A 13,229-nucleotide genomic window follows, 5' to 3' on the forward strand; every position below is an offset into this window, starting at 1 on the left:
ATGAGAGCAGGTGCCATCCTCTGTTGACTACACATCCCACTTGATTCTCTTCTCCCCTGCTGCCTTCGTTTGTGTCTTCCATTTGCCTTTTACAAGTTCAAGTTCAGGTTTGGGAGAGAGTGAGCTGACTGGTCATAGGTGGTGGGGCGTGGAGAGTCGAAGGATTGGGATGGGCTGTTGGGATGGAGTCTTATCCTTCACCATGCCTCTCCTTCAAGGTTCTTGATGGAGGAAGGGTATTTGCAGGGACCAGTAGTCAAATGGGAAAGCGTATCACCTTATTAGAGGTTTAGCAAGCTACTGATTGCCCCAAAGGTGGGCAGGCCTTCTTTGGGAAAATCTGGTTTTGAAAATTTGAATTAGGAGAGGAGGCCCAAGTTTGGCTTCCTACTCCCTGTTCCTTGAAATGATAGTATAAAACCTTGTGTAGAATATTCTGAATGTGGTTTTTTTTTTTTTCTTTTTTTTTTTTCCTCCCAACTCAGGAAGCAAGAATGGCTAGGTTGTCTTTGTATGCGGACATCTATCGTAGTTGTCTCTATTTTTTTTTCTGGTAGTGGTGCTGCCGTTTCTTTGGGGAAACTGCATCTCTTCCATTTCTTGTCATTCTGGTGGAGGCTGTGTCCCTCTCCCACCGTAGATGCATTGACAGGGCAAGGAGTATGGATGTGGCTTAAGCAAGGCTAATCTACGGACTTTGCGGGGGGGGGGGTTCCTTCCTCCTTCTTGCATGTCATAATGGCAGTTGTGTAAGTTGGAGCCCCTAACCACTTTGTGGGAGACGACCATATACAGTAGGAAGGAAGTTGAAGACAACACCTAGAGAGAAACAGAGTTCACAGATGGATGGGTCGGTTGCGGGGCAGAGGAGAGAGAGAAAGCTGGAGTGGGAGTTACAAAACCTGCGTTCTTGCTACTGACCAGTGTGTGACTCTCTGTAAGGCACTAAAAATTTTCTCGAAGCCTCAGTGTTCCCATCCGGGGAGTGTGACAGTGGGCTTCAGTAGCCCGTCGCTCCCCGCTGGCTTTTCACCGCAGAGACTCAGCAGTGGTTGCTTTTCTTCTTGGAGTCTTTGGTCCCATGTGATATGGCCTTAGCCTTCTTCTCAGATGCTTCCAACCTCGTTTCCTCTTCCCTCCCCTCCTCTGCCAACTGCTTAGATGAAAGAACACCTGCTTGTTTCTGAAACAAGGAAGTGAAAGGAAGGGTTTCTCTGCAAACTATTTTTTGCTAGTAGAGCAAACACTGGGCTTGAGGTGCTGTGGGCTGGAGCGCGTTCAATAGCTTCCATACCATGCTGTCCTCTATGCCCACTGTGGGACAGCCTTGCCCTCAATTTGCCCAGGGCCCTTCCACGCTGCCCTTGAAGAGTTATAATGACCCGCCATCTACTGAAATTCACTTTATTATAGTCCACATGGAGGAGGGTCCTGGACTTTGATGGCCACTGCTCTGAAAAGTACCTTATAGTTTAAATGTTCAAGCCGGGAGCTGAGTGGTTCAGTCTCTGGCCTTTGACCTCTCCCTGTGATCAGGAAACAAGCCAGATTTCCCAGGGAAGATCTGGAGCCTCTGAGAAGTTGCAGAGGAATAAAGGGGCTTTTTGGCTGAGGTGATCAAACATGAGTTTAGAGGGTCCATGTTGGTGGTGACCTTCTGTGGACATCTGGTAAAGGGAATACGTCCTTGGGAGTTGGGCTGTAGTCCCAGATCCCTTTTGCCTTCTCGAGTGTCATTGGGTTTACCGTTCACTTAAACTCTGTGCGTCTCTGCTTCCGTGTCTGTAAATTGGGACAATAATTCCTATCTCCTGAGGGGGTTGTTGTGATGATTAAATGAGAATATGTGTGTTGTGCCACATTGCTGGTACTTTTCGCTGTCATCGGGATACTGTGAAGGCTCACCTGTAGCCCATTCGGTGGTTGGGAAGGTTAGGGCCGGACCGGGCTGAGAGGCCTGGGCTGACTGAGCAAACTCGTGCACTTGGCGATCCAAAGAGAAGACCCGGCTCCCCCGTCTGGGCCCTTCTCATGCTCCGGAGGCTGGGGGTGCCGGACTTGCTGATGGTGGGGTGGGTGGGTTTTGATGGAGGTCCGCAGACCCCTGCGGTGGGGCGTTGTCTTGTTGCTGCTTCCCTCTCTCCCCGTGTCCCAGGGAGGGAATAGCTACAGCCTCAGTACCTCCTTGCTCATCGCTCAAAGTCAAGTGGTGTTTTATGACAAAGGCATATGAGCATGTCTAAATATTTAACTGGCAGATCAATCTGTGGCGACAAGGAGCGGCATTTAAAAAAAAAAAAAGATGAGACTTTCCAATGACGTCTTCATGACTGGCAGCACGCCACGGGGAGGCGGCCGGGCTCTGTCTAGGATATTTTGTTCTGATGCAGCTCAGAAGGGGAGAGAGTAGTGAGTCAAACAAACACTGGCCTAGAAGTCCTGCCTCCGGCTGATAATGGGCCAGTGCACCCAGAGCCGTGGAGAAGGGGCAGATAGGAGATTAGCACCATGGGGCTCCAAAGCCGGAGCCGGCTCCACTGCACACAGAGCTCCTGTGACTGATCGTGCCCCAGTGAAGTGTGCATGGAGAGGTGATGTCAGATGCGAGGAAGGAGGAGTGACAGAGTAAATCCCAATGGTGTGTTTTACGTGCTTGATGGGAGGCCGTGCTGGGTTTGCTGGCAAGATGGTGGGTGTGTCTGTTCTCATGGAGGCTTGGTCATGGCATCCCCAGCCTAGGGATGGTGGATCTCGCTGTGAAAGAGGTGAGGGCATCTCCAGGCTGCGTCAGGAGGCGATGTTGTGGAGAAGTGAAGGCAGGGCCTCTGTTGTAGCGTGATAGCAGGTGAAGATGTGTCCTCCAGAAATGCAGCAGCGGCCATGCAGCTCGGAGGAGTTAGGCTTGTCCTCGACTCAGATCGTCACAATGAGGGCAGCAGGAGGAATGATGGAGAATACTTACTGAATGACCACCGGGTGCTAGAGCCTCTGCCGGGCAATTTACATACTTCTGCAGCCCCTGAAGTAACAAAATATGGGGGTGGATATAGGAATATATGCACACACATGCATACACTTACAACACAAATGCAGAGACCTGCATACATATATAGATAGATATTTAGATAAACATACATATACATACGTATGTATATATAATTGCAAATCATTTATCTTTATTTCCCTTTTTTTAAAATGTGGACATGCTTACATCTACTCATTTAGGTACTCAATTTTTTGTAAGATCCTCTATCTAAGCCTGCCTTCCTTTCTAGTGACACGAAGTGTATCTAATACTCACCTATCAGGGTGAGCTGCTAAGAACAGACCCTTGGCCTAGAAGAGCTGCCTGTTCAGTTAGGGGAAGCCCTAAGCCCACCTCGTGAGGTCCCCCCCACCCCGACCGGGTAACTCTCTGAGAGACTCCTGTTCCTGCCGTTCCTGCCTCGGTACCTGGCATCTCTCCTGTTAAAGTTGTGGGTGTTACAGTTGTCGTGGCATCTGGCTCACGTGTGCCCGGCTGTGTGGCTACGTCCTTGTCCACTGCTGTCTTCACGGCTTCAAGCCATGTCTGGCGTGGAGAGGACACACTCAGGAAATCTTCTCTGAATGAATGAATCGATGAGGAGAGGTGGCTGTTTCCACAGATGAGGGAGGGGAGTTCAGGTTCAACAAGTTCTAGGAAGTCAAGAGCAAGTATGTGACAAAGTGAAGGTTCAACATCTCATCCCTGGGTGAGTACCCTGGGCTACTAGGCCTGAATGGAAGGAGAAGATAGTTTCATTTCAGGCTGGTTTAGTACTCATAGCCCTTGTTTTCTGTGAAATGAAATTCTCTTCATCTGTGACATTCTTAGAAATGCTCCCGAGATACCGGGATTTCCTTCACGTGGTTCTCCTCTCTCCTTCTAAGCAAAGTGCACAGTCAGCTTTTAAACCGCATTAGAGGAGAGGTAGACTCCAGTTTCCCATGGTTTTGCATCTGCGTGTGTGTGTGCACACGTGTGCACGTGTGTGATGTGGGCGCGCACACTTGAGAGGCAGAGCGGCTTGGTCTTGTTTGCTCCTAAGCATGTTAGCCCCACAATTGTGTAATTAGGGAGGATGCTAATGTTCCATGATTGGAAAATGTCACCCTGCGTGACTAATTTGCCAGCAGGGCCTAATTGAAGTTCAGCATCATCTGCGGCTCCCGTAAGTCTTTCTTCCGAGGTGTGGAGGCAGAGGCGGTGGCGGTGGCAGTGAGCCAGCGCTGGGCGTGTGGACGGCGATTTATGGCCCCTTGTCTCGGTTCTGGGGGTCAGATGGGAGATCAGCTGTGGTTGAGATGGGGTTGGCCGTAAAGGAGAAAACCAGGGCTGGATTAACCCATGTGGCAGGTGGCACTCAGGAAATAGCTGGGCTTTCTCCAGGGAGGACTTGTTTTTGAGTGAGGGGCTTCTTTTGTGTGGATGCAGACAGCCAGAGCAGCCGGGCCTAGAGCAGCCTACAGCTGAGTGCAAGTCCTGGGGATTTGCTCCCATGGCCCTCCTGCCTTTGTGGTGGATGCACTGGGATGTTCTGGGGGTTCTGGGACCCAAGGCTGTTCGATAGCATCCCTGTCCTGGGCTTGCGGCCCTGGTGGGGAACACCAAGAGGCACATAAATCAATGGTAATGCCTTGGGAGAGTTGCTTAGGTACAAAGCGGGCCGGACGTGCCCATGACCTGATCCTGTGCTGTCATTAATCTAAACCCTGCCGGGTGCCCGCCTTGTCCTGCTCTGATATCCCCCATGTCCCTGTGTCATCCACAAGTATTCCAACATTTTGTTCTAATGATTTTGTATTGGGCATGTATCTTCAACTAGGCTGTGGACTCCTGGAGGCCAACGGATGTATGTAGATGAATCCTTTGTTCTCGGCACAGATCAGCATGCTAGGCTCAGAGTGGGTCTCCAGTCATTGTTTCCTGCATGCCTAGCGGGATGATAACCTCTGTTCATTGAAGTTAGGGACAATTTTATACTGGATTCTTGACCTGGATCTTAGAGAATGAGTCGGAACAAGAGGAGGATAGGAGATAAGGTGTCTGAGAGCTTCACTGATCCAATAAATATTTATTGGGCATCTCCTATGTACAAGACATTAACTAGATGCTGGGTATATGGTGATCACAAACTGTCATGCTTTCCGTTCTTGGGGAGGTTGTATTCTAGTGGGAGAGTCAGACAGCCAATAAATAGACAAATAAGCCAACTCCGGTATTATAGATTTGCTACAGTGTTACAATGCAAGATGACAGTGGGTTCAGAGAGGACAGTCAGTCTCCGTGTGCGCGTGAGCATGCGCTAGAGGGCAGGAAAGACCTCTTGGAGGAGGTGGCATACAGCCTCACCCTTGAACAACGAGTAGGGGCTGCCCCATGAGAAATGAGGGAAGCGCATTCCAGGCAGGGAACATACAGGAGAAGAGTTTGCAGCAGGGAGGAGGCCGACCTGTGTGGGGGCCTGCAAGAGAGGCTGCAGTTTAGGTACTGGCAGGGAGAAGGGCTCCATGAGGCTGAGAGGCAGCAGGGGATAGCCGATGCACCACTTACAGGGTCTGGGGAGGAATTTGGATTTTCTTCCAGTTATAGTGGGGTTCCATTACCGAGTTATAAACAGGACACCATGTGATAGATGGTACTTGGTATATAGGGGCACACAATATTTGTCCTAGCTCTAGAGAGTGGGTCATAGGGTGGGCAGGCCAAGAATGGGACCAGAGATCCCAGTTAGGAAGCTGCCGGAGTAATCAGAGATGGTGCGGGTTATGGGGGACACTGAGGAATCTTTTTTCATAGGCCGTGGAAAGCCAGTGTAGGGTTTTGACCGGCAGGGGAATAATGTGATGGGGGACACGTATTTTGTAACAGTTGCTGTGGTGGCAGGGGGGAGGGCGGATTGGAGAGGGAAGAAGGAAGACCAATTTCTTGTTAAGTTATAGGACCCATACTTTAAAGAGGATACAGACAAACTATAGCTTCCCAGGGTGACTAGAAATCAGGAAAACATGTTATAGGTGTCCGGTGGGCTAAATGTTTGTGACCTCCCAAAATTCATATATTGAATTCCTAACCCGCAATGTAATGGTATTAGGAGGTGGGGCCTTTGGGAGGAGATTAGGTCCTGAGGGCAGAGCCGTCAATGAGTGGGATTAGTGACCTTACTAGTGACCTCAGAGAGCTCTCTCTCCCCCTTCCACCCTGTCAGCACACAGCAAGAAGAGGTCAGGTTGCTGTTTGGAAGGAGGAGCTTACCAGAACCCAGCTGTGTGCCAGCACCCTGATCTGGGATTTATAGCTTCTGGAACTATTAGAAATAAATTTCTGTTGTTTATAAGCCACTCCGTCTGTGGCGCTGTTACAGCAGCCTGAGCTAAGAGGGTGGTGGAGAGTCAAGGCACCCAGTTTTTTTTTTTTAAAGATTCTATTTATTTATCCGACAGAGAGAGATCACAAGTAGGCAGAGAGGCAGGCAGAGGGAGAGAGAGGAGGAAGCAGGCTCCCTGCTGAGCAGAGAGCCCGATGTGGGACTCGATCCCAGGACCCCGAGATCATGACCTGAGCTGAAGGCAGCGGCTTAACCCACTGAGCCACCCAGGCGCCCAAGGCACCCAGTTTTGTTTATGTGCAGAAACATATGGACGGGGCAAGACAGCCGCCGCCTTCCAGTATGCATGGGAGCGGACGTCTAGAAGGTCGAGTGGACATCCAGCGGTGGAAATTATGGGAGAACTGGAGGAAGCTCACCATGGGGAAGGAATCATTTTCTTACACTCAATTATTTGACAACATACATAGATAAATACAAGGACTTCTCCTCCAGCCCCTACCATGTCCTGTGAAAGCAGATAGGGGCGTTCTCACTAACTTTGGAGGTTGTGTTCAGGATGGTCAGCCTGGATGGTCTGCCTTCAAACAGATGCTGTGGCTTGTACTTAGCTTTCACTTCGAGGGGTCTCCGGGACATCTCAGAGAGCTGTACTGCCCCGGGGGGACTGACCCACACAGACTGAAACATTGGGAAACATTTTCATCCATTTCCCGGATGAAAAGAAAAACCAAAATACTGCTGTTTTGTCTAATCTTTCAGTTCAAGAAATGGGGCCGAACAACCTAATCAGACTCTGAACTTTCTCTTGAGCTGCGCACATGAGGTTCCTTCTCCCCGTTTTCCTTCTGCTTTTCCCCTCGGATTCTTTATGCTTCCACACCCAGGAGAGCCCAAATTCCGGAGCTAAACTAGGAGAAACTAAAATAAAAAATAAATGCTCAAAAATAAAAAATAAACCCAGCTGTCGCCAGCCCTTCCCTCCCCGCAGGCGCTCCCCTAGTTAGTTGGGAGCCTTCAGCCATGAGCTGATTTCAGATGTAGTCCCTGGCATTATTATTCTGCTGCTTCTGATCCTGCCTAAGCGGGCCCAGCTGTCACCCCACCCCCTTTACATCAACTTCTGTATCACTTCCAGGCCAGTCTTTCCCAGTGTGATTTCTCCACCTCCTAATATTTAATTTTAATTCAAAGCCCCCCTCCCCCCTTGCCCTTGCAAATCCTCTGATTCTGCAGACCAAGCCAGCTTTCCCTCTGATTTTCTTCTCCTTTTTTCATTATCAGTGAGTCAGATTAGCATCTGACAAGAGAATAGAATGGACTATTCCACCTTGGTTTCAAAACCTAAGGCGGATTATTGCTCCTGTTATAAATATAAAGGACATTTTAATTTGCTAGGAGCCAAGAACAAGCAAATCACCCAGAGTCAGGATTGAACAGAGCAGCTCCAGGCCCCTCCACCTGTTTTGTGAAGCTCTGGGAACAAGCACCAAGCACGATGGCAGGCTTTGGAAAAGCCTCTCCTCCCCTCCCCCAACCCTTCACCCCTCCCCCGCCTCTGTAGGAAGAAGCACTCCCCTCTGGGCTTGGGAAGCATGACCCATTCTTGTCAGGCCCAACAGACCCCCATGCGGTAATTCTGGGAGCCAGTACCAACCTCCAAAGGGCTCAGAGGCTGGGCCAAAATAGAGGCTTGGAGTGTGTTGATGTTCAAGTTAGGACCCATATCCGGCCTAGAGACTCCCTCCTTGCCACTCCCAAAGCCCACCCCTCCTAGCCCCCCAACGCAGGGTCAAGCAAAGGCCAGCTCTAGGGAGTGTTCAGATTCCTCAGGGGCACCAAGGGGTGGGTGGAAGGGCAGGCCTCCAGCCTTTGGGATGCACAGCCCTAAGCCTGCATTTCCAGACCTTGAGCTACTGGCTCAAAGAAATGTCTATCTGGTAGGATCCTGGGAATGTGTCTGTTACCCCTGGAGAGCTGACTTCTCTTCAGAGGCAGAGTCTGCGGGGTATCCCTGCTCTGCAGACACAGGGTTGCCCTTTCTTCCTATGGATGGAGCTATAGTTTGGGAGGTCCTTTGATTTGGGACAGTGGCAGCCTGGCCCCTCTTTGAAGCCCCTATAGCAATGTCTTAGCATGGCCTTCCTTATTCTAGTCTTACTGCGGTGTCTTGACGGTGGGACCCTGTCTCATCTTGCTTCATATCTCAGAAATCCCAGGTCCAGCTTCTTGCCCATACAAGACGTTCATTGGGTACTTCCTCCGATGACCCAGGCAGTGTGGGGCAGGGGGAGCCCAGGGCTGGCGGGCTCCAGAGCCGCGGGCTCCCGTCTGCTCCACAGTTGGCGGTATGTGAGTGGGACAAAGTATATTAGCTTCCACAGCTGCTCTGATGAAGCACCATAGATGGATGACCTGAAGCCACAGAGATTTACCCTCTCGCCCTTCCAGAGGCTAGACATCAAGGTGTTGGTGGGATTGGTTCCTTCTGGAGGCTTTGAAAGAGAATTTGTTCCCTCCCTCTCTCCCTGCTTCTTGTTGCTGGCGACCCTTGGTACCTTGGCTTGCATGGTCACATGGCCTTATTACTGTGTATCTCAGGGTCCCTGTGTCATCATGTAGCCTTCTGCAAAGGACACCAGTCATGGGATCTGGGCCCACCCAGGCTGACCTCAGCTTACCTTGATCACATCTGCTAAAACCCTATTTCCAAAAAAGGTCGTGGTCGCAGGTAAGGGGATGGAGGTTGGTTAAAAGGTGGTCAGATTATTCTGGAGGACACAGTTCACCACGGAGAGCCACTCGACTTTCAAAATCATGCTGGACCTCATGAGAAGGAGCTTGCCGCAGGGGAAAGGGAACCAAATTTAGAGAAGAGATTGGACCCCAATCCTAAGTTCTAGAAACCATGTTATCCTGACAAAATTCCTTCACCTTTGTGTGCCTTAGTTTCTTTGTTTGCAAAATCATTCCTGAGGCACCTCCCAGTTCAAACATTGCATGTTTTTAAAATTTATTTTTGATTGAGCTGTTTTTCTGTCTTGAAGAGAAAGACAAAAGAATAAATAACAAGAAAACCAAGAAAGTACAGAAATAGGAAAAAAGGGCAAAGGAAATAAACAGGGAGAAGCAGAATGAGCAGGAGAAAGATGGAAGCAGGAGAAATAGTCAAAGCAAAGGCGAAAGAGGAAATTTGAGGTGGTGGGTCATGGAGTAGAAAATTGAGGCCCATTTGCCCGTATGTATGTGTGTTTATGTGTGCATTTAACCTTGTTTGCTCATAATCTGACTGCAAAAAAATATATAGCTATAGAATAAGGAGCAGAACATTTTCCTTGGTTGCATACAAACTCCTGTTTTATAAACCATTATCTCCCTGAAGCTATTAATTTAGAGCATATTGTGTGAGAGACTGCTGAGGCACGACCAAAGGAAGGTTCTGTGTGTGTGTGAGTGTGTGTGTAAAGAGAGCGCCTTCTTTTTCTTTCCCTCCTTTAAATAAAGCAGTTTGCTGGCCGGGGTGAGGTCAGGGAGACAATGATTTTTTAGGGTCTGTAGGATCAGCCTGTTCTCAGCTGCCTCCCTCATGTTCCACCTGGAAAAATGGCAAGGGGAACAGCTGTCCCTCACCAGAGTCCTGTGGCTCTGATGGTCCCAGCACACACCCAGAGCCCTGTGCCCCAGAGTGGCCCCAATCAGAGCCAGCTCCCTATTTCTACAGCAATCTGTGGCTTTCTCAAGGGTGGGAATCCTTGAGGCAAGATCCCACAAGAAAAAAAAAAAATCTGCTTACTGATAAGAAGCTGCAGCCTTGTCTCCTTAATTAGTGCTCAGTTTCCTAGGTCCCTCCGCTCATATTTGCCCTCCGAACTGTGTGGTTGCTGCCCTTCTCTTAATCACGGCTCTGTAATTCAGATACAGTGGTCGGGTTGCCACACTGAGCAAATAAGAATCCAGGATGCCTGTTCAATTAGAATTTTGGAGCGACAGTTTTTTGTTTGTTTGTTTTAGTATAAGTATTTCCCAAATATTTCATGGGACACAGTTTTTTATACTAAAATAATTACTAGTTGTGTATTGGAGATTCAAATTTAACGGGGCATCTTGTATTTTACTTGGCAGTCCTAGTAGCAGAGGACTACTAGGGGGGATTTTGGATTTTTCCTTGAGTCTTGAGCAGCCGAGTCATTTCACCATTGGCAGCCTCCTCTTCCCCACCCCTCTGACATTTTCATATGATATATTAGTTCTTGTTCTGGGTCAGTCCCTTTTGGAAGATGGGGTCAGGTAAATGCCTCGAATAAATAAATAGTCTTGCCTGTCACCCAGATTAGCCCTTGGGAAGTGTCTCCTCTCTTCTGGGATTCGTGAGCCCACGTTCCCGTAGAATTCCTTTTCTTCCCACACGCATGCTTCATGCTTTCGTAGGTGTTCATCCTTTGCCACCAGGACACCAGGCGGGAGAAACAGTACAACACGAAATCCATCAAAATGGCAAACATTCCAGCAATCACGCTTCTAGGAATCTGCCCCAAGGAAATAATCGGAGATGTGCACCAAGATTTATGTGCAGGGATGGGCATCCCAGGGCTATTTATAATAGTGACATATTGGAAACTCTCTAAGTGTCCAACAAAAGAAGAATGGTAAATTATGGGACATTCTTAGAGTGGAATATTATGTGACAACTAAAAATCGTGTTTGTAGAAAAATGCTTTATGACAGAACAGTGTGACTAATGTAGAGAAGTGGGGGGAACTAAAGGACACCTGCCAGTGTGGTTCTACTACCCCCAGGGAAAAGTCTAGAAGGAAATTCACCCAAGTGTTAGGTGCTTGGCAGAGTGTGAGACCCAGCCTGTAGGACCGCATGCAGTTCGTTTCAGAATTTCTCCCTCTCGGGTGGTCAGGACATGGGGGTTGAAAATTAGCGTGGAAGTATGGTTTGGCCCGCCCTTGAGGCATCACTTGGCTGTTGTTTTTTAGATCTAGGTAAGGTGTGGGGAGAGCAGGGGCTGAGATCAGGGCCTCTGTTCATCAGACCGTGTGTCCCACAGCTGAGGACACCTCTGTCCCTCACCATGAGTACCCACGCATGACTTGGCCTTCTTGCAGATCCATTTCAGTCCAACCTTGTGCATTCTGCAAGTTCCCCCACGGTTAACTCCCTAACACCCAGATCCCATCAAAATCAGCTCCTGCCCACCGTTCTCCTCTGCCTTCGTGTTACCTTCAGCAGTGCTTCCCAGTCTGCAGAGGACACCCTGGAGAACTGGGTCTCTAACCCACGGGGGTTCCCAGCCCTGTCTGTACATCCATTTTTAGGACAGGTGAATGTTCTTCCATCAATACGATACCAAACAAATTCATCTAAAAAGTCTTGTGTGTGTCATACAGTTATACTTCGCTTATGTTTTCTCATCAACCAACTTAAAAAGTGTATCAAATGATGGCCAGTGAAACACAGAGAAATCATTTGTTTTTCAAATGGTGGTTGCTGAGCTGTGTTTCATGCGTCTGAGGTAAAAATATGGACTTCACATTTATATTTTGGACTTAAGCATTTTATTTATTCTGTGTGAATATTTGATCTTCACATGGCTTGTTTATAAAGAGTCTTTAAAATAAGAGAGAGGTTGTTGCCACTTGAATCATTGGGGAGCCGTTGGCCGATAGAGCGAAATGAAGCTTCCAAGCGCGACCTGGCGTCCAGCCGCTGATCTAGCTTCGTCACTCTGCTGTCCTGCTTGTTGAGCTCTTTCCTGAAAATGCCATCTGCCTCCAAACTGGTCCTTTTTTCTTTGCCTTTCTCCACTTTTCCACCCTCCAGTTTTTGCTTCCGTCTTCACTTTAAGGTTGCCTCCAGTCTTGGCACCCTCTCCAAAGACTTCCTGGTTGCCTGCGTTACAGGTGGCTTCTTGCTCGGTACCCTCCAAACATCTTGCCTGCACCTCACTGCGTGTTTTCACAGTCATTTGTTCATGCCTCTGTCTCCTTCATTAATCTGTGGGCAATTTAAGGGGAAGATAGATGCTTTATGACTTTTAAAAATTTCCCCAGGTTTTTGTACATGACTGGAAATGCTTGTTGATTGAAATGGTTCCCTTGTCCGCAGCCCAGACAGATCCCAGCTCCAGGATTCTCAAACTGTTCGCTAATGCATCTCGTTGAGCAGCTCGTTACTAAGTACCTATGATGGGTCAGATACTATTCCAGGCACTGAGGACATGATGGGAGCAAGGCAGACAAATGTGCGCTCTCAGGGAATGCTCACTGTAGTGGGAGAGATAGGTGATAAATAGGTAAACAGATAAATAAGAGAATCTTAGAATAAAACTGGGTAAGATCATTCCTTCCTTCTACAAGTACTTATTAAGTATCTATGACATGTTAGAGGTTATTCTGTCGCTGGGGATACAGAGGAAGTAAGACAAAGATTCTGTTTTCAAGGATGTTCTGACGACAGAAAAGGACCTGGTGGCAGGGCGCAGTATTAGGATGGGGTAGGCAGACATCCTTAGGGGAGCTGCCTGGGAGCCAAATAATGAGGAGGATGATACTTGAATAAACAATTGTTTTATAAATAATGAAAAGGAACCAGCCATGAGTAGACCAGAGAAAGAATTGCTCCAAGCAGAGGGAAGAATAAGTGCAAAGGCCCTGAGGCAGGAATGAGTTTCACATGAGGAACAGAAGGCAGACCAGTGTGTCTATAGTGGGGGATTAGAAGCAGGGATAAGAGGTGAGAGTGAGGAGTTCCCCTTGGGCCCTCCAGGTGGTGCTAAGTCATTTGGATTCCCTTTCCTTTGCTTCCTTTCCTTTCCTTTCCTTTCCTTTCCTTTCCTTTCCTTTCCATTCCTTCCTTTAAGTGCACAGGAAG

Source organism: Neovison vison, chromosome 4 (assembly GCF_020171115.1).
Source record: "Neovison vison isolate M4711 chromosome 4, ASM_NN_V1, whole genome shotgun sequence".
Classification (NCBI taxonomy): Eukaryota; Metazoa; Chordata; class Mammalia; order Carnivora; family Mustelidae; genus Neogale; species Neogale vison.